Genomic DNA, 24,043 nt, shown 5'->3' on the forward strand with positions numbered 1-24,043 from the left:
CCACGACGGGAGCTCCTAGGGAGCAATATTTATTTTTTAAAATAAAGTGGCCACGAGGGATTTGTTGGCGTTTGCAAGGCCTGCGTGTGGGTTTTGATCCTTTTTTGCCAAGAGAACCTGCCCAGGAGTGCTTGTCCCTGGGAGGCATGTCCCAGCATCACGTTCCCCAGGTGAGGACACAGCCAAGGGGCATATGATAGCCTAAAACACGTGCCACCCACGTGTGATGGGAAAGCGTGCTGATCCCGCGCCAGCACACACACTGCGTTCTCTGCTATGAGCTGTACCGCCTACCACACTCAGTACACGAACTTATCAGAAAAGTAGCAAAGCTGAAAAAGTTTAAAACAGGAAAATTCCATGAGCACATTAGGACTTCCGGTGCTAAGCCCACATGTGGGCAGTGCGGACTTCACGGAACCTGGTTCCCCTCAAGCAGAAAGGAAGCTGACCTCCCTCCCCGTTGCTGACATGCTAAACAAACATGTACACAGGTTATTTGCCGCCATCTGGTTATTTTCCACTTAAGTGACCAAGGACCATGAGAACACATTGACTGATGGTTGATCACTCTGTTCACACGCTCACTTTTGGCCTCAACAAGCGTTTCCTGAGCGCCAGGGGTTGCGCCAGGCACTCAGAGTCCAGAGGGGACAAGTGCTCGGGCCGCCTCGCTGGGGACAGCCATGTGGGCAGAAACTCATGTGACAGGCATTTGTCTGTGAGATGTGGGCACCCGAAGGGCTGCCTGGCAGTGCGGACGGGGCATCAGGGGCGTGGCTCAGGGACGCTGCCACCTAGTTTGGCTGCTGGCGATCCTTTAAGAGATGAATGGACCACGTCGGGCCATCCTAAGCCAGCCCTGTCCACTGGGCGGCACGACCTGAGTGTAAAGTCCAGGAGGCAGGTGGTTTCCAGCAGGGAAGGGGCTGCCTGGAGCGGGAGCAGCCTGGAGCCCCAGCATCCCTGAGTTCTAGTCGGCATCCTGAAGCATGTGTGCATGGGTGTGTCTGCAGACAGCATCTCCTGTTGCAACTCTGGGTTCATTTTTCCTTAAGTTGCAAGCCCTTTCCAGAAGACAGGACCGTGCTACGGTGTTCAGGCTCGCCTTGTGCCCGCCGGGGTCTGCGGGGTTAGCGAGGGTCACTGCCGCAAGGGAAGGGGCTGGGGGACGACACCCTGAGTGCATTCAGGGCACCAAGTCCTTTTCCAGACGACAATAAACAGGCTGGACAAGGACCCCTCAGCAAGGTGCCCATTGCTGGGCTGTCCCCAAGGGGTGGGAGGGCGTCCAGGTGAGGCCATGGCGCTGTGGGCTCCTGAAGGACAAGGACACCGGGGTGGGGGGAGCGCTCTATGGAGGCCCAGGGTCACGTGTATGGAACGATCTGAGGTGCTTCCCAGAAACAGCTTTCACTGCTGGTTTTCAGGGGGACTTTAAAGTGAACTATTTGAGGCAGTTCCCATCGTGGCTCAGCAGAAACGAATCTGACTAGCATCCATGAGGACGCAGGTTCCATCCCTGGCCTCGCTCAGTGGGTTAAGGATCTGGTGCGGCTGTGGCTGTGGTGTAGGCCGGCAGCTGCAGCTCCGATTCGACCCCTAGCCTGGGAACCTCCATATGCTGCAGGTGCGGCCCTAAAAAGAAAGAAATATGTAAAGTCAACTATTGGAGATGAGTCAGATGAGTCCTCAACACGGACGAGCTACAATCCCCGTGGAACCGCGTTGTTTGCTTGTGTAAGAGGCAGCGCCTCTGAGCAAAGGTGAATTTTCTCTCCTGGTTGTGACGGAGTCCACGGATTGGTGTCCTCCTGCCGAGTCAGCTCCCTACACGCTCCTGACTCCGTCACCAATTTCCATCAATTAAATGTCCTTCTGAAACCTCTGATCCCTAAGTGTGCAGCCTCAGGAACACATGGGTAACAGCTAAAAGAGTGCTGTGGCCTGAACCCTCCTGTGTTTTCACACCAAGTCTAGCTGGTGGAGTTAACATGCAACCAAGGAAAGGTAACCGTACTATAGGAGGGCTGCTTTACTTCCTAAGACGACAGGCAGCCTGGCCAATAGAATCTCGCCGTAAGGTTTTAGAAAGGATCATTTTCTGGAGTTCCCACTGTGGCACAGTGGGTTAAGAATCTGACCTCAGCAACTCAGGTTGCTGCAGAAGCATGGGTTCGATTCCCAGCCCAGCCCATTGGTTTAAGTGATCCAGCACTGGCAAGTGGCAAGCTGCGGCCCAGGTGACAGGTGCAGCTCAGACGCCATCCCTGACCCGGACTGCCGATATGCCGAGGCTGTGGCCATAAAAAAAAAAAAGGGAGAGAGAGAGCTCACTTTCTGTGCTTTTTTTTTTTTGTCTTTTTGTCTTTTCTGGGGCCACACCCACAGCATATGGAGGTTCCCAGGCTAGGGGTTGAATCAGCTGTAGCCGCCGGTCTACACCACAGCCACAGCGATGCGGGACCTGAGCCGCGTCTGCGACCTACACCACGGCTCACAGCAAGGCCGGAGGCTTAACCCACTGAGCAAGACCAGAGATCGAACCCACAACCTCATGGTTCCTAGTTGGATTCATTAACCACTGAGCCATGACGGGAATGCCTTTCTGTGCTGTTTTAGGAAAAGAATGTTTTTGAAATGCAGCTTTATTAATCAGCTTAAACATGCAGAAGAAAATGGTAATACAAACAGCCACTCTGTCACCTAATTATCAGACCGCAGATACTCACTGCAAAGGGCAGCACAGCCTCCTGCAGGAAAGCGAGTGGAGCTGGCGGGCATCACCTGGTCTTAAGTGAGGGTAACGCTACAGTTGGGACGAGCCTGAGGGGTCCCCTTAGCAGTTCTTCCACTCGGCACCTGGCAACTCATTGTGAGCACCCAGTGAGAAATCCCTGTCTTTTAACCATTTTAACCATTTGCCTGGAGGCCTTTTCATTATACCACGCTGGCCATTCAGTGTCTTGGAGCCGCTTAGTTTGGCCGTTTGGAATCATGAAGGTACCGGATATACATGGACATACATGGAGTGGCCCGTGCTGGTTTTGGGGGATCGGCAGGGGCCCCTTTCAGGGGAGCCTTGCTCCACAATAGCCAGCTGATCTACCTTCCCCGTAAAGCCCTCCAAAGAAAGAGCCAGAGTTCCCAGGGCAAAACCAAAGAAGCCCTGCTGATGGCACGACTCTGACTGCTCCGTCTGCAGCCCTCGGGGGAGGCCTGTCTCTGAGTCTCAGCAGAGAGTCTGTAGTTGACACACAGCTACGGTCAGGCACTGCCTTCAACCCCCACATCGAATACCCAGACCAAGACATACGCTGTCCACTTTCAAGAGGATTCTCTACCCAAAGAAAGGGCCAGGGACACAGGCCGAGGTCCTGGTGTCCTTTTCCAAAATGTAATTCGCACAAACACAGATTCTGAGCAAAGCGAGCTCCAGGCAGCCCGCAAAACATGAACTTCAGCAGCACGGACACGTGGTCACCGAAAGCGACGTGCTTACCAGCTGTTGTCCCTTAGGGCCCCACCCCGCGTACTGCAGCTCTGCGTTGCTGACTTCCGGTGGGTCCAGACTTTGAGGGTCCCTGGAAGGAAAAATAAAACAAAGCAAAATGGTGGGAAACAAGGCCTTGTGATGCGGTAACAGTACCCTCCGGCTATACGGTACTCATTGTGCGTCCGTTGCATCGCTTTCAAGAGCTTGTGTTATCAAATAAGGTATCTCGTTCAGCCTCCATTAGATGCCTTCATTTGCGTGTATACACACCCACACACCCATTTATACACACATATAAAGACACAGACACACTATATATTTATGATTTACCAGCCGCAGCAAAGGGTCCCTCACTGCTTAACCCAAACAGCAAAAATTCATCAAGAGAGAACATGGAGAGAGGTCGGCAGATCAATTTTTAAAACAGCCTCAACAGTCAGGATTAAAGAGATGCACAGCGAGCAGCAATAAGCCCCACGACTCACTTCGCCACCTGGGCCTCCCTGGCAGGTGGGTTCCTCCCTAAGCATCATGCCGGGTCAGTCTGATCTTCCAAAGCCAGTGGTCTCAGAACAGAGTCCACCTTTTGGTTTGTGTTAATAGTGAGGAAAGGAGCGAGGGAGGGAGAGAGAGAAAGGGGAAAGAGAGAGACACTGAGGAGAGAAGGTGTGAGGGGAAGCTTGAGAGAAGGATTGTTTTTTCTTTCCAATATCGCATTTTTCATTCTTGATTTATCGATGTGCAAAATGCCATGCTAAAAAAGCCTGTCTATGTACGTAAATAAAGGTCAGAATGAATTAAAGGCAAAATGAAAAAAGAAAACAGAAATAACGCTTTCATAAACGGTAACTATTTCAGTATATTTTGCAGCTACCCCTGCCTACACATGCAGAAAGCATAGATTTTCGTGTTTCTTTTGGATGAAGCTGCCCCCTCAGAAGAATTACACCTGTGTTCGGCTGAATAGGCCTGACTGTCACCTGAGCACCTTGTCACTTGCTACAATGGTCATTGTGCAGAAGACACGGCTATGAATGTGCCCATTTGATGAGAGGCTGGGGTTGAACGGTCTTTGGAAGAGAAAGAGGCTGAATTTTAGGCGTTGCTTGAACCCAGGAGGTGAGGCAAGTAGGCAAGGAAAGCTGAAACGGATTCAGCGCTTGACTCAGGAAAAATTCTAAAGTAGATGCTTAATATTATTGCCAAGACAAAACAGAAGAGAGAAGAGGTTTCAGATTAGAACGCGTTGGGGAAGGCACAAGACAGTCTGCAGTGGTGCGGCGCAGTTTAGACAGTGTGGAGGTGGGTCTGGAGAAACCAACGACACCTTTTGGGTTTTTTTGTCTTCTTTTAATCGTTTTAGGGCCGCACCCGTGGCATATGGAGGTTCCCAGGCTAGGCGTCTAATCGGAGCTGCAGCTGCCAGCCTATACCACAGCCACAGCAACACAGATCCGAGCCGCACCTACACCACAGCTCACGGCAACACCAGATCCTTAACCCACTGAGCAAGGCCAGGGATCGAACCCACAACCTCATAGTCGGATTCGTTAACCACTGCGCCATGATGGGAACTCCCCAACGACAGCTTACGACGGATGATAAGGTGCTAGTAAGGATGACAGCTGTAACCAAGCAGGGCCCCGTGGGGCTCCTGGGCACAAACGTCTCTCTGTGTCCCCCGTCGCTTGTTTTTAGGCAAGGGGCCTCCTTCAGCCTCCAGGACCTTCCCTGAGTTCCAAGGGGCAGGTTCAGACTGTTGCTGATCAGGGAAGGGAGGGGATGCAGGGACCAGGGAGGACCAGTCGAGAAGGAACAGCACAGCCTCGGGGCGGGATCCTGGTTCCCTCTCAAGGGACGCACATAACGACGTGGGCATCTTAGACACCTAAGGGAAAAGTTACGTGCCTCAGGCGTCTCTTAGAAAGGAATACTTTAAAACGGAGCCGCTTAGCGTCCTCCTTGTGCTTCTCCCTGGCTTAATGCGCCCTAAACACAATCACCCGTAAGCTACCGATTAGGCACCCTGAGCACAGTTGCCTGGGGGTTAAGATTATTAGCACATGATGATTTTCAGGAACTTTCCGAGTTTGTTCCAATCTCTGCTCAATATGCCCTTTTCCCAAGTACTGTTATTCTAGACAATAACCCAGAAGACTTATTAACATAAGATGTTTTTCTGGAACTTTCTGAGTTTGTTCCAATCTCTGCTCAATATGCCCTTTTCCCAAGTACTGTTATTCTAGACAATAACCCAGAAGACCAGCCTCAGGATCAGACTGAGATCTCCTGCCTCCAGCTTGGATGACTACGAGCCCCCCGAAGAAAGAAGAATGCATGTTTGCTCAAGCCTGATTCCTAACTGAAAACCTGTTTTTCTCCTTTTTACTATAAAAACTCCCCACAATTCTTCCCAAAGGGATAGGGCAGTCTTTAAGGCATTAGCCTGCTGTGGCCCCCTTTGCCTGGCAAAGCAATAAAAGCTATCTTTTTTACTTTCACTCAAAATTCTGTCTCTGAATTTCTATTCGGCACCAGGGCACACAGGCCGAGTTTCAGCAACATGATGGTAGCAGGAATCAGCTGGGAGGGGGTACCCAGACAGTCAGAAGAGGGAGGGGATCTTAACATTCCAGGTTCCAAACAAATTTTTAACAAATCCTACTATTTGTATGTTTTTAATATTTCAAAGGATTTTCCTAAACATGGATGATTTTTTTCCCTCCACCTCGTGTAGCTAATGGCTTTCTAAGTGTGGCTCAAAATCCAGAAGTGATAAGAGGAGTAAATTTATGCAAACATTAAAAAAATTTTGCATGACAAAAAAAAACACAAATAAAAGATAATTGACAAACTGGGGGAAAATATTCATAACAAATACCATGGAACATGGCTAATATCCATACTGCATAAAGAACTCTCAAATACTGAGGTTATAATAGACTGAAAAAAACAAACGTGAGAAAAAGACAGGAATAGATAAGTCACACAAAATTTAGAAGGCCCTCAGGTGTGTTGAAAAGTACACAAACACATGCAAAATTAGAGAATTACACATTGAAAGGGCACTGATATCATTTCTCCCTTATAAAAGTGCCCCCCCCCCAAAAAAAAGGGAAGCAGGATACCCTGTGTTGGTGAGGCTGTGGGGAAAAGGCTTTCTCACACTTTGCTTGTGGGGATGCAAACAGGGTGCAGTCCTTTCAGGGGGAAACTTGGTGACACCCAATAAAATACACACTTTACTAACACCGGACCCAGAACACTTCTAGAAGGTACACTCCCAAGAAGACAAAAATACACATGCAGAAGCTAATATTCACTGCAACTTTAACATTACAAAATGTTGGAAATGAGATGTGTTTGCATGAACTATGGTACAGCTATAAAAAAGAAGTGCGTTTGGCATGGATAAGCAATGAGATCCTGCTGTCTAGCACAAGGAACCATACCTAGTCACTTGTGATGGAACATGATGGAGGATAATGAGAGAAAAAGAATGTGTGTGTGTGTGTGTGTATGACTGAGTCACTTTGCTGTACAGCAGAAATTAACAGAACATTATAAAGCAACTATAATAAAAATAAATAAATAAAAAGGTGGATTTCTATAAACCGATACAGTGATTCTCATGACCGAGTTGTGTAAAGCCCAGTGGAATAGCCATCATTTAAGAAAAGGGTATTAGAAAATATACAGGTATCTCTTTGTTTGCAAAAAAAAAAAAGAAAGAAAGAAAGAAAGAAAGAAATACTAGCACAAACCAGAAACCAGAGATTGGTTATGCACAGGGGGTGGTTGGAAAGGAGAGACTGGGATGAGAAAAAAGACACACTTCTCTAGGTTGGTGTCTGCCTGTATGTATGTATGCATTTATTTTTGGTATCATGCCCAGTCTCAGGTCACGGGAGGGTTTCACCACGCTTCATATGCTCCCCAAATAAAACAATTAAAACCAGCCAAAGTGTAGGGGAACTCAAAATGGAATAGAAACACTAGTAACAGAACAAAACGCCCTTACGGACGAAGCACAAAACTATACTGAAGAGGTTGGGAAGAAAACGACCAACAACAGCAACTTTGGGAAGCAGGATCTTGACCAGACGCCACAAAGCTCAAGGCGCAGAGATCTGCTGTCATCAGCTGATTCACTGCATTTCTCACAGGCACGGGCTCAGCGATTCCGAAACGTCTTTATGGGTGTGCCACGATCAAACTGCTCTGCAAATATTTAAACATACTGGAGATAAGGAGGGCCAGGTTTCTCACTGCTGGAGAAAAATGTTATAAGGAAAAGGTGAAAACTAAAATAAACTGTGCGATGTTGCACTGGAGTCAGAGGTATCAGTATAAACTAATTTTATGTATATATATATTCATATATTCCTGAGAAACTGGATGTGTAAAAAGGTTTTATAGAAGAATAGTACTATCATCATTGCGACAGGTTCAAAGTGGAGCTCCCATGGTGGCGCAGTGGTTCACGAATCTGACTAGGAAACATGAGGTTGCGGGTTCGATCCCTGGCCTTGCTCGGTGGGTTGGGGATCCGGCGTGGGAACCTCCATATGCTGCGGAGAGCGACCATAGAAAAGGCAAAAAGACAAAAAAAAAAAAGAAAGAAAAGAAAAGGCACTCATAACAGAATGTTTACAGTGCACTGTATTAGGTTGTTTCTAGAGCTGACTGTTTACCTTAAACTCTACCAACATAATTCTTTAGAAATAGGTAAGCCTCATACTTGTGAAAATGAGGCTTTTGTAAATGAAATTTACCTCTAATATCAAGCTCACTAATGTAAAATACTGGAGCTGGAGGATATGATTCAGTCATTAACTTTGCAATCTATGCAAGGAAACATTCCTAAAGGCTGCTGGAAAATTACATTTTATGACCAAAATACATACACACACACACACATACACAGACGGGTCCAAATGTATAGACACGTGTATCTCTGCAGACACATGCAAGTATGTGCTTGCTCTATTCATGAAAAAGCTTAGCTCTGACAACCCAGTAACAACCAGTTACCCACACATTGCTCTCTAAGCACCATCTTCTAGTTAAAAAAAAAAAAAAAAAAGAGGCTCTTAGGAGAAGACATTGTACCCAGGCTAGAACAGGGAAAATGTAGGATGAGTCTGGAACATCTAATGAGCCAGAAAGTAAGGACACACTCAAAAAGGATAGGGCTTGTTAACAGATGGCAGAAGATAACCCACAGGGGTTTTTCAAGGCCAAAGTTGGAATAATTTGAGCAACAAAATAATGATAATCCTGGATTATCCCATAGAATCAAATACTATCCATGAATCCACCCTAATATAATCAAATAAGTGACTAAACTAAATGCAGATGGAGAGCCAGCTCTGCCTCACAAGAGAAGACCAGTTAATACACGTAGAAGGAAAGGCGGCAGGAGCACTGCCCTCGGTGGACCATCTCAGGAACGAAGGCTGCAGACAGGATCCACGACAGACGCTAAAATCAGTGGGGGAACGTTTGAAGGGACACAGGATTTGCATGGTCTCAAAGCATCTCCCTCAAGATGCTATTCAACCACAACGGGGTGTGGGTGGGGTGAGGGGACAGGAGCAAGGTTACAGCAAAGTAAACTGGGAGACGGCAGCTTCACCAAGAGCCCGAGGTCAATATCCCCTTGGTAAAATGCATCAATGTCCTGAACCTTCCGCAAGAAGCATTGGGAAAAATAAGACCTCGATGGCACCCACGGTACTGTCATGGGCAAAGCCCAGGAACGCCTCCTGAGGAATAAAAATAGCATGTGAGGAATAAAACAAGTCCAACCTTTTTGTCCCTTTCTGCTCAGTCTAGTTTCACTTGCCCACAGGGGCTGCAGCAGAGACCTTGCACCTGGAGGTGCGAGGGGGTCGGAGTGAAAGAGATTGACACGCGATTCAAGACGGCGGTGGCGGCGGGCCATGTGCACAGATGCTGGCCTGGCACTGAGACCTGGAGCCTGAGCCGCAGAGCAGCCCCGCCCCCAAACCCTGCCCCTTCCCACCCTGGAGACCCCACAAAGCAGCCTCCCAGCCTAGGGGAGAGCCTGTGCTCTAGGGCCCCGCTCTCACCTCCCCAGCCTTCCATCGAAAAACAGAGCTTTCCTTTGCTTCTGACCTGAAGGAGGTCTTGTTTCCCTGGCTGGAGCCCACCGGGCAGGAGGACCCCTGCTGGGGACAACCTGGGTGGGGGGGGCAAGAGTATTTCTGCCAAAAATCCATCACCTCACTCCAACCATGGGGAAACGTCAGACAGACTCGGATGGAGGCACGCAGCAAAGAACGGACCAGGGGGTCTTCAAAAGTGACCCTTCCTTCCACGAAAGATGGAGAAAGTGAGGAAACATCGCAGACTGGGGGGGGACGGAGTGGAAAAACCGTCTAAAGGGATGTGGGATCCTGAGACAGAACAAAGACACGGGGAGGAAAATTCATCAAATTCAAATAAGGTCTGTAATTGAATGAATAATAAGGTACAAGGGTAAATTTTCTCGATCATTATGCTGTGGTTATAAAATACAGCAGCAGGAGGAGAAACGGGGTGAGGACTCTAAGAGCTCTCTTTGTGCTACTTCGGCAAGTTTTCTTTGTCTGAAATGACTTCTAAATAAAAAGCTAAAAAATGCCAGAGAATTTTAATAGCTCCCATCTCACTGGTTATAAAAATCATCATTGGAAACATGGGAAAGCTAGGAAACGTCCTTCCCGGCATACTGTGATCTCGAGGTCGAGTTGAAAAAAGGATGGCTTCTCTCTCCAGCACAGCACTGGTAACTCAACCCATGGATAAACCACCAAGGAGGCAGGGGTTATGGAGGTGGCGCTTCGTGGAAGAACATTCGCAGGTTTGAAGGTCTAATGAATTCACCTGGCCTGAGTTTATCCAAGCACAGAGGAGAGGGTAGGAGGTCAGAAAGATTTAGCCTTACTCAATCCTGATATTCAGTTTGGTAGATTAGGATTTCTAGCAGGTGTCTAGGATATTCCGGCTCAGCAGATCACCGCTTTTAACAAGTGTAAGTTCCTGTAACTGCTACCTGGCAACCGCGTCTCCAGCAGATGAAGTGTCTCAGGAGGTTGTGTGAGAACCAGGCTGGGGTCCCGGGCACAGGTGCGTTCCAGCCTTCCCAGCTGCTCCCCTGGGCCCAGGAGGGCTCTGCTCCCTCTCTGCAGCCAGCACACATTCTCCCCCCGCGTCCCCAGCACAGACAAGTGTCTACAGCGTGGAGGCAGCAGAGTACGAGGAGGGACCTCAGGCTGGAGGGCAGAAGTCTGGCACGTGTGTTCCAACACCACGACCCATCGGTGGCGCGGCCGGGCTCATGACACCTGCTCGCCGATCACATGACTCAATAAGATACTTGTATGAAAGCAGGTAGCATGATGCTTACCTTGTAGGTATTTGATCCACGCCGTTTGTTCCCTGGTAAACTGGCAAACATTTACATCGACCCCACAGCACAATCTACGTAGAATTTGAACAAACGGTCTAATCATACAGCAGATATAAGGACAAATTTACTTTACAGGACTCAGCAACCCGGCATGCAGCCTTCATTCCTAGGATGGGAGGGTGGATCCCTCAGCCACATCCTCCTCATTGGTGTCTAGGAAATAAACCTATATTTTTGCAGCGGTGAGTGACAGATTCTTTGGCTTTCCGGTTAAACTGGATTTCAGGGAGTTCCTGCTGTGGCTCAGGGCCTTCGGGACCTGGCAGCGTCTCCAGGAGGATGTGGGTTCCATCCCTGGCCCTGCTTAGTGGGTTAAGGATCTGGTGTTGCTGGGGCTGGGGTGTAGGCTGGGCAGCTGTAGCTCTGATTAGACCCCATTTACATACAAAACCAGTGCAAGGAAGGAACGAACAAAACGCCCGTACCTGACACGGCATCTCTGTCCATTGATGACCCGCCCTTCTTGTCTTCTCACCCAGACCTCAGCAAGGAGGTCGCGTGCAGGAGTCATTTTCTGACCTCCTGCCTCATCCTCAACTTAGCATAACGTGATTCCAATCCACTGTGAAGCTGAAACGGCCCTCGAGACCTCCTGTCACCATTGAGTTGCCAGACTCTCCCCCCGAGGGCTCTTCTTCTTCTGCCTAGTCCTTAAAAGTCAGTGTCCTGGGTTCCGCTGGCTGCACCTGCTCCCCCAGGCCACACCTCTTCACTGTCACGGCCACCTTCCACGCCTGCTCTGAGGAGCACCAATGCCACACCCCTGGCCCAGGCTTCCCCAAACTTCAGCTGGCACACAGGGCAGCTCCATGTGGATGTCCCACTAGTCCTCTGTGTTGGCGCAAGTGACACTGAGCCCCCTCTGCCCCCCTTCCCTGGTGGTGGCACCAGCGTCCACCCAATCACGCAGGCTAGGAAGCTGCTGCAGGCAGCGTGGAGACCAAGGAGCCGAGGCCACACGCTGTGGGTCCAGCTGCGTCCCCCTAAAGGTATGTTGACTCCTAACCCCAGGGCCTGTGACGGCGACCTCATTTGCAAATCAGCTCTTTGCAGATGGCATCACGCTCAAGTCACCCTCAGAAAGGAGGGGAGGTTAATGCAAACGCAGTCCCTGGAAGCTTTATGAGAGGGAGAAGCCCACGGACCATGGAGCCTGAGACCCCGAGGACGCGTGCACAAGCTGAGGGGCACCGAGGGCTGGCTGTGTCCACCAGAAGCTGCAGGAAGAGAGGAAGCCCCCTGATGGGGTCAGAGGGAGCATGACCCCATGGACACCCCGATTTCGGACCTCTGTCCTTCCGGAGCTGGGGGAGAATAAACTTTCGTTGTTTCAAGCCCCTGGGTTTGTGGTCCTTATCACTGCAGCCTCGGGAAACAAGGAGAGCCTTTGTTTTTCAGGTAAAGGGAAGCCCTGAGTGGCAAGTGATGAGCTCAAGGACGCAGAGCTGATTAACTTTTGTTTGAAGAGTCATCTGTGGCTTTGGTCAAAGGGAAAAGAAATCTCCAGCTGACTGAGGAACAAAGTAGAAAGACCTTCAGAGGCGAGACCAAAGGAAACCAGAGGAAGCTTTACCCGCTGCCCCTGGCTGCGCTTCCAGAGGACAGCGTGTCCGCCAGAGGGGCCGGGAGGCCCACCTCACACGGAGGCCCACTCGCAGGCCTGAAGGCCAAGGCCTGGTCCAAGGTCCTCAAATGATTTGCCGTCATGGCCTGGATCATTCAGAAAGGTGTGTGTGTGACAGAGAGAGAGAGGGAGAGGGAGGGAGGGAGGGAAGGAAAGGCGAAAGGGAGGGAGGGAGGGGGAGGGAGAAAAAGAAAGCAGGTGCATGGGTATTTGTGGGGGTTGGTCGCTGCCCTCCCCGTCTTTCCCTTTCTGTATTTACTCATTATTTCTCTGAAAGAATCCATGGTCAGCTCTGATGAACCATCTCCAGGGTGGAGATGAACTGGTTAGCAACAATGATTAAGGAAGAATAAAATTATCTGGACTTTCTGTATCTCACCCTAACCCTGCAATCTGTTCTGACTTTGCTTATGTGAGCAATCAACAAAACAGGGCATAAATCATGTTGAATTTTGAAGAGTAAATTACTGGGGCAAAGTTGACTCATTTATCTTCCTAAGCTCATTCAGGGGATTGAAAAGCTTCCCAACAAAAACAGCATTTGGAAAAGAAAAGCACAAAATTGCTTTTCTGGCTCCTAAGCTTTCACGGTGAACAGTCATAAAAAAATGCAGCATTTTCTGTGTTAAATGATAAGTGGTTTCTGAGTCTTCCTATGCGCTTTGCATGGTGGGAAATAAAAAATATAAGACACACTCTCAGTCCTAGAATGGTGTCTGCCACATGGGAGACATTCACACACGTTGACTGCATGATGACTGGATGCACGGCTGGATGGACGCATGGATAAACAAACCGGATCCAGTCTCATCACCACTGTTGACGGGCAAGCATCAATAGAACCTTAAACTGATCCAGCACTTAAAGACCTAGGTACCATTTTTGAGGTAGGTCTTCGATTATAGTTAAGTTCTTGAGGGCGGGAATTTTCCAGGGCGTCAATCCTCCCGACATTTGGGTGCAGACCCTACGGTTTGTCTTCTGACAGCTCTCTGTCTATGGTGGCTCAGAAGTTCCGCCCTCATGAAAGGTCTGGACGTAGACGTTTGGAGGCAGAGAGGCTCCACTTAGCCAAGGAGTGAGTGGGGGAGGCTTGTTCTGAAATGTTTGTGACGCATCCCCCACCCACGTTACCAGGACCCCTTCACGTCCATGACCACAAGTCCTATAGATTTTTTTTTTAGATACTTTTTTTTTGTCTTTTTTGTTGTTGTTATTGTTGTTGTTGCTATTTCTTGGGCCACTCCCGCGGCATACGGAGGTTCCCAAGCTAGGGGTCGAATCGGAGCTGTAGCCACCTGCCTACGCCAGAGCCACAGCAACGTGGGATCTGAGCCGCGTCTGCAACCTACACCACAGCTCACGGCAACGCCGGATCATTAACCCACTGAGCAAGGGCAGGGACCGAACCCGCAACCTCATGGTTCCTAGTCGGATTCGTTAACCACTGCGCCACGAAGGGAACTCCGAAGTCCTATAGATTTTTTAAATCAAAGGGGCTTGTGTCTTCCCTGCCACTCGATACCTGGCGTCGTCTAGACCCGTTAAAGGAAGGCAGGAGGGGGAAGGAGGGGTCTGCAGCCTTGGCTCAGTGGTGAAGCGTATTCTGGAGGTGAGGACACATGCTACAGGTGAAGGAAGTGATGGCTGCACCACCCTGGGAGTACACGAAGCACCACCAAATTGGACTATTTAAATGGGTGAATTCCATGGTAGGTACGTGGGTAACATCCCAGTAAAGCTGGGACGGGAAGGAGGAGGGCAGGGAAAAGAGAAAGAGGAAGAAGAGGAGGAAAAGAACAGAAAAGGGGAGGAAGGGGAGGACGGAGAGGAGGGGAGGGAGGAGGAAGGGGAGGATGAGGGGAGGGGGCTGGGAAGAAAGAAAGAAGGGGGGAGGGGAAGGGAGGGAGGGAAAGAAGGAGGGGGAGGGGAGGGAGAGGAGGAAGGGACGGGGAGGGAAAGAATGGGAGGGAGCCCTCCCAGTGGCTGCCAGCAGGGCGTTAAGACTCCTCTGCAGACTCTAGGTTCAAGTTTATCTCTGTTCCGCTAGTGACCTGGCACCAAGGCCCCCGCCCCCCGCCGCCCCCGGTCTTATGCTCCCTCCGCACTGGGATTCCTGCTCTGCAACTGGAAGGGGTGGACAAGCTCAAAGGAGGTGGGAGCAGGCAGCAAGCCTGAGCTCCCACGCCGGCCCTCTGGACAGAAGCGGAGAAAAGTCTGCCGGACGAAGGGGCACCCCCGTCCCCGACTTTTCTCTGCCATCGCCAGGGATCAGGGCCTGCTCTGCTGACCAAAGAAAAGCAGGTAAAAAGGAGCCAGCCCTGGTCAACACTGACCGGCAGGGTGGCCACGTTCCGGGTGCCTCTGTGCGTGGCTCTGTTCGGCCCCTGGTGCTCAGACAAGGTCCCAACCCGCCCAGCATGTAAAGCCACTCACTCTGCACAACCGGCAAGACCCGGCACCTTCATCTTTTCCCCACATCACAACGTGCCTCTCCTTGGACCCACGGCTCCGGGCCCTGCTCTGAGTGGACCTCTAGTCGCATGCTCCCAGGTGAAATGACACAGGGGCAGCTGGGAAGCGATACCCCAGCTCCAGGCTGTTCTGGGTGGGAAAGAAAGCGGCCTTTGGACCCAGGTCTGGGCGGGCACCCCAAGCGCTCCAGCACAAGCTGTGTGGTCTTTGGGCCCCCATGGCTTCACCTTCTGAGCTTTCGTTTTCTTCTCTGTGAGATCAGGGAACTCGGCACGAGGTTCCTGGGAGGTTTAAGCGAGGAGGCAAGCACCTGGGCCTGGAAGTCAGGGCAGAGGCGTTACTGCTGCTGCTGTCGCTGCTGAGACAGGAGCTCAGGACCCGGGAGAGGTGGACATGATTCCGCAGTCAAGGCTCTTCTAAAGTTGGGTGGCCCGTGTGGCCTAAAGATGGTGCAGTCTCAGGCACCTGCAGGTCAGGTGACCTTCCGCAGGTGGGAAGAGAGTGTGAATGTCCCCTGGGTTCGCGCACGGTGGGCCTGGACCCCTGAGCTGACTCCTCTACAGTGAGCAGGTGCCACTCGGCTGGCTCACAGTTAGAAGAAAGGTCTTTGTTTACCTTCTACGAGCCTCCGCCAAATGGCATTAAATCATCTCAAGGGCTTTCTGGCTCCTGCTCTTTAGTAAAATCCCGTGATAGAGGGAAAGGACTCCCGAGGGAAGGCTGCCTCGAAACACATGCTCAGGAGTTCCCATCGTGGTGCGGCAGAAATGAGTCCGACTAGGAACCATGAGGAGGCGGGTTCGATCCCTGGCCTCGCTCAGTGGGTTAAGGATCCGGCGTTGCCATGAGCTGTGGTGTAGGTCACAGATGCGGCTCAGATCTGGTGCTGCTGTGGCTCTGGCGTAGGCCGGTGGCTACAGCTCCGATTCAATCCTCAGCCTGAGATCTTCCACATGCTGCTGACGTGGCCCTAAAAATAAATAAGTAAGTAAGTAAGTAAGTAAGTAAATAAATAAAACACGCTCAGAGGAAGTCAATGACTGTTTCCTAGCGTGGATCAGAGAGATGAGAGCTCCCACCACGGAGACTGGTGCAACAGGAGTTTTTGAGAGGAGCAGGAGGAGCTCTGTAAGGAAGCAGATGGAGGTGAGCGCCAGAGAGCTGCCCTCCCTGGGTTTGCATCTCCTGGCGCCCTGGCCCCTGCCCATTCCTGGGAACCGGCGGTCACCGGTCCAGAGAACAAATTGCTCAAAACCCTTTTATTTGAGATGTGGTTTCAGCGAACATAAGCGGCGTAAAAGACAAGCAGGCAAACCCTGAAGACTCCACAGCCACCTGAAAGCTTCCTTTGTGGTTTGGAGGACGAGCTGGTACCAACGAGCTTGGAGGTAGGTGATGAAGGAATGTCAGATGCACACATACGGCAAAGGCAGCGCGACGGTGGAGCAGGTCTGCCAGGGACTGCTCACCACCGAGCCAGTGTCCTGGGAACCACCCCCCCCCCATGCTACCGAGGAAACAGGGGGTCAGCACCCCTCTGTCAGCTCACAGCATCTGAGCAGGACACCTACATGGCAAGCGGCGTTTCTCTGAACCGCGTGTCCCGTGGGTTCTCTTCCTGGCAGATGGTCCTCTGAGGTCTTGGAATAAGACGGGGTTCTTGCATCACAGGGTCTCTTCCAGGGCCTGGCACTTTAGCAATTGCTCAAGTAAGAGCTAGACGGAAAGGCTGCCAACATTTCAATAGAATAAAACAATGGGATGAGAAAATAAGAGTTTTAAAACCCGGGGACTTTTCAAAATGTCATGGAGTTACAAGGTAGTGTCGATTTCTGCCGTACAGCAAAGTGCAAGGTGTGGGGGCTCTTGAACTGGCCGCGTCATCATGAACCCTCCTGCACCCACAGCGGACACTCCATCGCTAGGAAGTGGGAGCACAGCTACGGGGGGAAAGACACCTCTTTCTGTCCTGATACTAACGACACTTGTTTCTACTCCTTGCTAAAGGCTTTCCTATAGTTTCCGTGTTTCTATTCAAGCACCTCTTCCCAAGGAGAGACAGGAGATCCAGGAGAAATGGTAGCGACTTTAGACACTCGTTTAAGTAGCAAGAACTCACACTTCAGGAGGTCCCGTCGTGGCGCAGTGGTTAACGAATCCGACTAGGAACCACGAGGTTTCCGGTTCGATCCCTGGCCTCGCTCAGTGGGTTAAGGATCCGGCATTGCCGTGAGCTGTGGTGTAGGTTGCAGACGCGGCTCGGATCCTGCATGGCTGTGGCTCTGGCGTAGGCCGGTGGCTACAGCTCCAATTCGACCCCTAGCCTGGGAACCTCCATATGCTGCGAGAGTGGCCCAAGAAATGGCAAGAAGACCAAAAAAAAAAAAAAAAAGAAAAAAAGTCGCACTTTAAAGAGAGACCAACTTATCTGGATGGGAGACTATGCATCTTCCTTATTAAGAAGGAGCTTGGCGCGTTTCTTACATGACACTCATGGAAAGCTGAGCTAAGGACAGGCTGTCTTTCACACAATGAGAGCGAGGCTCCGGCAGATAATATGCTCTTCAAGAAAGTCCGGATCTGATTTTTTGAAGAAAGTGTGTGGGTGTAAGTCAAAATGCATATTTGCTATACGTATTATACTTAAAATACAAACCTCAGAGAGAAGACTTGGCAAATCTTTCTGGCCTGTGTGACAAATGAGGTATTCCCAACACGCCCCCAATGCTATTTCTGGTCCCAAATGCTTTTCTGAAACCTGGGGCTTTCCATCAAAGCTGGAGTGTATCTCCTTTGGATGGCATGGGCGTCAAATGTCTCTGAAGTGCCCCCCGGGCTGAGTCTCAAGGGCAACACTGAATGATCCACGGGTTCTCTTTCTGGGGGAGCTCGCCCACGCATCAGCCACCACGCTGCCAGGGAGCCCACACCGCAAAGCGAAGCCACGTGGAGGCATTTCGGCCTGTGGGCTCCGCTGCCAGCGAGCACGGCCAGGAAGGGGAGGGAGGGAGCCTGCCACTGAGTTGGGCCCCCAGCCTGGAGCTGCCTCTGCTGTCACCGCGTGGAGGCAGAGATAAGCCCCCATTAGCCCCGAGCAGATTTATAAGCGAAGCACATGTCAGATATAAACCACCAGCTTTGGGGGTAGACTGATATTCAGCCACAGTAACGGGAGCATCCAGCACGAGGACACGGGGAAGAAGAAAATACTGCGGGGGGTGGTTTAAGACAGGTGGCACCAAGTCACCTTCCCGGTGTCATGTGAAAGTTGCCCACATTGAACTCGTATCCACAAAAGGGAAAAAGCCACCTCCCTGTGTTCTCCACATTCCCACTGGCCCAGCCAGCCCGTCTGCACGGGCAGAGACGGGAAAGGCAAGAACGCCCCAAACCCCACACAGGTGAGCCTCCAGCCCTGCTCAGGACATGGGGCATCAGGGGCCTCCCGCTGGACATGCCGCTGACCTGCTCAAAGGACACCTCTTTCTCACCCTTCCTCTCTCCCCTAGAGCCTGTCCCCTCCCCCTCTCTAATCGCCTCTTTTTACTCGTGCTTATGCTCTCTACCTACACGCCAGTCGATATCTGAGCTGTCAGACATTTGGGAGAAGACACTGGAATCGGGCGTGTAGAGGGGGGATGACGAGACTTACCTCCTGGGTGGAGCTGAGGATAAATTCTTACAAAAGACGCGATCTGCCTTTTGTTCAGCGGAGGAAAGCCTGGGTGCGGCACCGAGTCGCACGTGCGCCTCATGAGCTGGTTAGAGCTCCTCTCACTCGCACAGGAATCACCTGCGCTGCGGTTACTGCGGAAGCTGCTTTAAGAGGCAAGAGTCCTGGTTCCCACCCCGCGTGCTGCGCAGAGTGAGATGTTGCCCTTTCCCCTTTTTGTCCTCAAAAACATCCCTCCTGGGCCCGGAGCCCCGCTTACAGGTGGGCGAGGCCTTGTTGTAAATCCACCTCTAGGAAGGGCCACGACACGGAGAGGACACGGAGAGGGCGTCCCTTTCTCGCTGGGTTCTCCTGCTCACTGAGCCTTCTACGTGATGGCTACGCCTGGAGCAGCCACCAGGGGGCGCGAGATGGAGGCCGTTGCTGGGGAAGCAACGTGGCGGCCAGGGGTCCTGGACACCAGCTAAATGTCCATCTCTGTGCTGTCACAGATGGGAGGACAAGTTCACTCTGTAAAAGCCTGTTTGGGTTTTCTGTCCCCCTCAATCTACCCCAATCACCCCTAACATGCCTCTTTCTGCATAGATCCTAGAAATACGAATTTTTATAAGATGTCCAGACGTTTTCAAAATGAACCTAAAATTTTAAATTTTTTATGGTCACATCTGTGGTTATGGAAGTTCTCAAGCCAGGGATAGAATCTGAGATGCAGCTGTGGTGACGCCAGATCTTTTAACCCACTGCACCGGACCAGGGATCAAACCTGTGCCTCTGCAGCAACCCTAGCTGCTGCAGGTGAAGTCTTAACCCACTGCACCAGAGTGGGAACTCCAAAATAAACCCAATCTTGAGAACCCGCCCAGGTAAATTCCCAGCGTCTGCATCCATGAATCGCACTCTGATGGCACGGCTGTCCTCGGGCCTCAGAATGAACACCTGAGAAGGCTGGGCGGCCGCGGCCCCTCTGTAGCCCTTGGGGACCTGACCACGTGGGCATGTCCTATGCGCATGCGTGTAGGAGCAGGGCTCTCGGGCTCCATGCGCTGTGGTCCCTGCTCCTGACCCGGCGCTAGGATCTGTTATCTGAAGACACCAATGAGGCCCTTCACGGGATTATTTTAAACCAACTCGCCTGTGTCTATCGTTAATAATTTTTTTTTAAAGCACAACCCAGAGAAGCCAGACAATGTTAAATCTCCAACAGCTCAGGTGGGGATTGGTAGGCAGTAAACTAGAAAGCAGCACAGTACAGAACACTAGAGGGAAATGATCTTTGGAGCAAGAGACGATTCAGCTTCTACAGCTACTCGGCAAACCAGGGCCCAGGCGAAGACATCCCAGTTGCTCTGTCCCCCTCCCCGCCCCGCCCCTCCAGTGCTGGAGGGGACGGCAAGCCCTCGCCGCCGCCGCCGCTGAAGCCTTCGGAGAAACTGTCGACAGGAGATGCCTCGGCTGGTTCTGGGATCGCGCCCTCCGTGGCTCCATCTCCTCTTCTGCTGATTCCAGCCCCGCCCCTCAGTCTGCCTGTCCTCCGTCAGGTTCGAGGGCAGGACTCAGACGTTGCATCTGATCCGGGGCTTCTCCTTAGAACCAGGCTGAAACAACCCTGTAACTCCCGGTGGTGCGGTGGGAGAGGAGGCTCTGGGAGGAGGGGCCAACTCTCAGACAACTGATCGCCCAGCCGCCCGGGGCTTCGGGAGATGCTGGTCCGGGAGACTGCCCTCTCCGCCTGCCCCTCCGTCACTCACCTGGTCCCCTGGGCTGCCCAGCGGCACGCTGCAGACGCCGAGCCCAGAGGCATGCCCAGCGACAGTGACTCCTGGCGCTGAGCTTTCAAGTCCTGCAAAGGAACCCACCCGGAGTCTGACCGGCGCCAGGCCACCCTGGGCAGCACCTGAGTCCACAAGGGCCCTGCGGGGCTGATTTCCTGGCTCCGTGGCCAGCAGCCAGCACGGCTCCGGAAAGGGTTTGACCCACGGAAGGATGAGGCGTTGTGTGGCCGGAAGTGAACTTCAGCGGGAGGGAAGCAGCGTCGACTCCCATAGGCAGTGGATGCAGTAGCTTAAAAATTACATTTCTTTCTTTCTTTTTCAGTTTTTTTATTGAAATACAGTTGATGGGCCATGTTGTTAGTCTCAGGTGTACAGCAAAGTGATTCCATCACATATATATTACACATAATTAGGTCTGTATATATGTATAACTGAGTCACTTTGCTGTAAAAATACACACATATGTGTATATTTACACACACACATATATACACTTACATTTTTTTAGGATTCTTTTCCATTACAGGTTATTATAAGATACACTCCCTGTGCTGTACAGTGGGTCCTTGTTTATCTGTTTTACACGCAGCAGGAGGTACAGGGACCCCAAACTTCTAATTTACCCTCTCTTTCCTCTTTGGGAACTGTATGTTCATTTTCTAGGTCTGTTTTGAGAATAACCTCAAAGAGAGTCTCCTTCTGTTTTGTCAATACACTCCTTTGTATCCTTCAAAATCACATTTGGCGAACTCCTCAGGGTGCTTCTAAATTTCTCCGCTCGTCCCCTCCGTCTCCCCGTCTGCTCGGTCTTCTGGGGCGCGTCCTTCGTTCCCGCTTTTCGTGTCTCCTTGTCTCCGTCTCTGTTGTGTTTTCTGAGAAATGTCTTCCCCTTTGTCTTTCAACCTTTCAATCAAGGTCTCACCTCTGTCGTCGTTTTCCTTTCCCAGGGCTTCCTGTTCTCTGACCTTGAAAACGTCCCCATGATTTTATGTCTCACGAGAGCAGCAGACGACCCCTCGGAGGCCTTTACTCAGTAACAGCGTCTTGCCCCAACCCGTGCTTCTCCTTCCACGATTCCTCTCTCCTCCAGACGGCCTGCCTTGCTGTTTGTTGCTGCCTCAATTTCAGGCCAGAAGGTGTCTTCGGTCAAATCGTGGCCCTTTCTCGTGAGCCCACGTTTTGGAATTGGGGACTGGGGAGCCGGAGGGACGTTCTGGGGAGCCTGGAAGGTGGGCCTGGCCCCTTGGGTCCCAGGCATCAGCACCTCCTGGGCCTGGGCTGGTGGGCGTCTCCCAGGAAAGAGGGCTCCATGCCCACCGGGCGGCTGGGACAAGGCAGAGGAGGAAGTCTGTCCATCCAGCCCAACGTCCCTTCATCCCTGTTGCAGACTTAAACCGTCCCCCGTGCGCTTTCTGTCCGAGGACTCTGCTCCATCCCTCCAGGAAATAAACCTCCATCTTCAGAGGAGACACAGAGGGAAAGCTGGGGTCCCGACGGCCTCTTAAGTTTGAGTCCTTCTTTTCCTACCATCTCCCCCCGCCCCCAAGAATCTTCCCAAAGCACCCGGAGGCCCCATTCCTAAGCCTTCTCATCAGAGCTGACCTTCTAAAGGGCTAGCCCATCAGAGTGGAGACCACGGGCACCCAGGGGACGTGCCACGGGGGCGGTGGTCTAAACGGAGCCCCACCGGTGCCCTGTGGGCTGAGGATGCCCAGGTGGGGGGGCGTCGGGGGAAAGCGAGTCAGTTCAGGTGCGGGATCCACCTGTTTTAGGTCTGGGCTGCATCATTTCCCACTCTTCCTTTGCTTTCCAACTTCCAAATTTTTGTTATGTTTCCCCTCTTTGCTCCCGTGGCTTCGTGTTTTCTGCTGCTTTGGGGGTGGGGGTGGGGGCGGGGGCTTGAGAGGGCCTCCAAGGAGCTGTCCTGTCTTGATCTGGAGCTCTTCACGCAGTCCTTTGAAGACTGGGTGAAACAAAAAGTCAAAACACAGACCAGAGAAGCGCAGAGCGGTGGAACCAGGGGGTGCCCCTATACCTGCCAGAGTCAACCAGGCTGCCGGGCAGTGCCAATGCCTCTGTCACTGACCAGCTGTGCTATCCCACCCTCCACGCCCGGGTTTCTAATATGCCAAAGGGGCTGAGAACAGCCTTTGCTTCGTAGGTGTCCTGCAGACATGCAGGGAGGGTGAAGGCAAAGCCCTTAGGATGGGGTCTGACACAGAGACTACTCTCTCTCTCTATCAGGGCTTGCCATTTTTTGGTTAGGATTTGTGAAATTTCTGGGATTGAGAAATAACTTTTTGAAAACATGGCTCTTTAAATCATTCAACCTGTTGTTTGGAAAAAGAATAATCTGGATGAGTCTCTCTCTCTCTCTTTTTTTTGCTTTTTCTTTTCTTTTTTAGGGCTGAACCCATGGCATATGGAGGTTCCCAGGCTAGGGGTCCAATCACAGCTACAGGTGCCAGCCTACACCACACCAGATCTGAGCCTTGTCTGTGACCTACACCACAGCTCACGCCAACATCGGCTCCTCAACCCACTGAGCAAGGCCAGGGATTCAACTTGCAACCTCATGGTTCCCAGTTGGATTTGTTTCTGCTGCGCCACAACAGGGAACTGTTTTTTTTTTTTTAGGGGCCGCACCCGCGGCATATGGAGGTTCCCAAGCTAGGGGTCAAATTGGAGCTACAGCTGCCGGCCTACACCACAGCCACAGCAACGCGGGATCCGAGCCGTGTCTGCGACCTACACCACAGCTCATGGCAATGCCGGATCCTCAACCCACTGAGCGAGGCCAGGGATCGAACCCACAATCTCACAGATCCTAGTCGGATTCGTTTCCACGGCACCAGGACGGGAACTCCTGGATGAGGCTACGTCAGGACTCCTAACCACCTCCCCGTTATGGCCTGTGCGCCACTTCTGCGGACCCGTCAGAAGCTGTTAGGCTCGTGCTGGGCAGGTCCCGCTGGTTGTGCCCTCGGCAGCACCCCTTCCTGCATCTGATTCCATTGAGTGAGGAATCCTTGAAATTGGAAGGAAAAGAGTTTTAGCCATTTCCTTATGAAAATATTCTGCGTTTGAAGATCGCTGCATTGGCAGCAAAGGCCTCTAGTTTCAAAGGAGTCTTTCCTAGGTCTGCTGTCTCACGACAAACCATGATTTTAAATTATTTTCAGATTGGCTTTAATTGGGGGAAAAGAAAGAAATGGACTTAAATCAGAAAGTTTTTTGGTTTTTGGGGGAAGCATTCTCCTGTCCTCTTACACACACACACACACACACACACACACACACTACACACAGGTGCACATACATACACACACGTACACACGTACACACACATACAATACACACAGATGCGCAGACACACACACACTCACACACACCCCGACACTCACACACACACACTCACATACAATACACACAGATGCGCAGACACACACACACTCACACACCCCGACATTCACACACACACATACAATACACACAGATGCGCAGACACACTCACACACACATATAC

At 51.5% G+C, this 24,043-nt stretch overlaps 1 protein-coding gene across 1 annotated transcript in view; it reads right to left on the reverse strand.

Moving 5' to 3' along the window:
- The window catches only part of LOC125117667 (dipeptidyl aminopeptidase-like protein 6), a 260,710-nt gene that overhangs the window by 162,366 nt on the left and 74,301 nt on the right, over positions 1-24,043 (reverse strand). Inside the window, exon 3 of the mRNA XM_047763699.1 lies at positions 3,503-3,584. The gene's annotated coding sequence lies outside the window, so the exon portion shown is untranslated. The remainder of the gene's footprint in view (positions 1-3,502; positions 3,585-24,043) is intronic.

The sequence above is a fragment of the Phacochoerus africanus genome, chromosome 16 (assembly GCF_016906955.1).
Source record: "Phacochoerus africanus isolate WHEZ1 chromosome 16, ROS_Pafr_v1, whole genome shotgun sequence".
Lineage (NCBI taxonomy): Eukaryota > Metazoa > Chordata > Mammalia > Artiodactyla > Suidae > Phacochoerus > Phacochoerus africanus.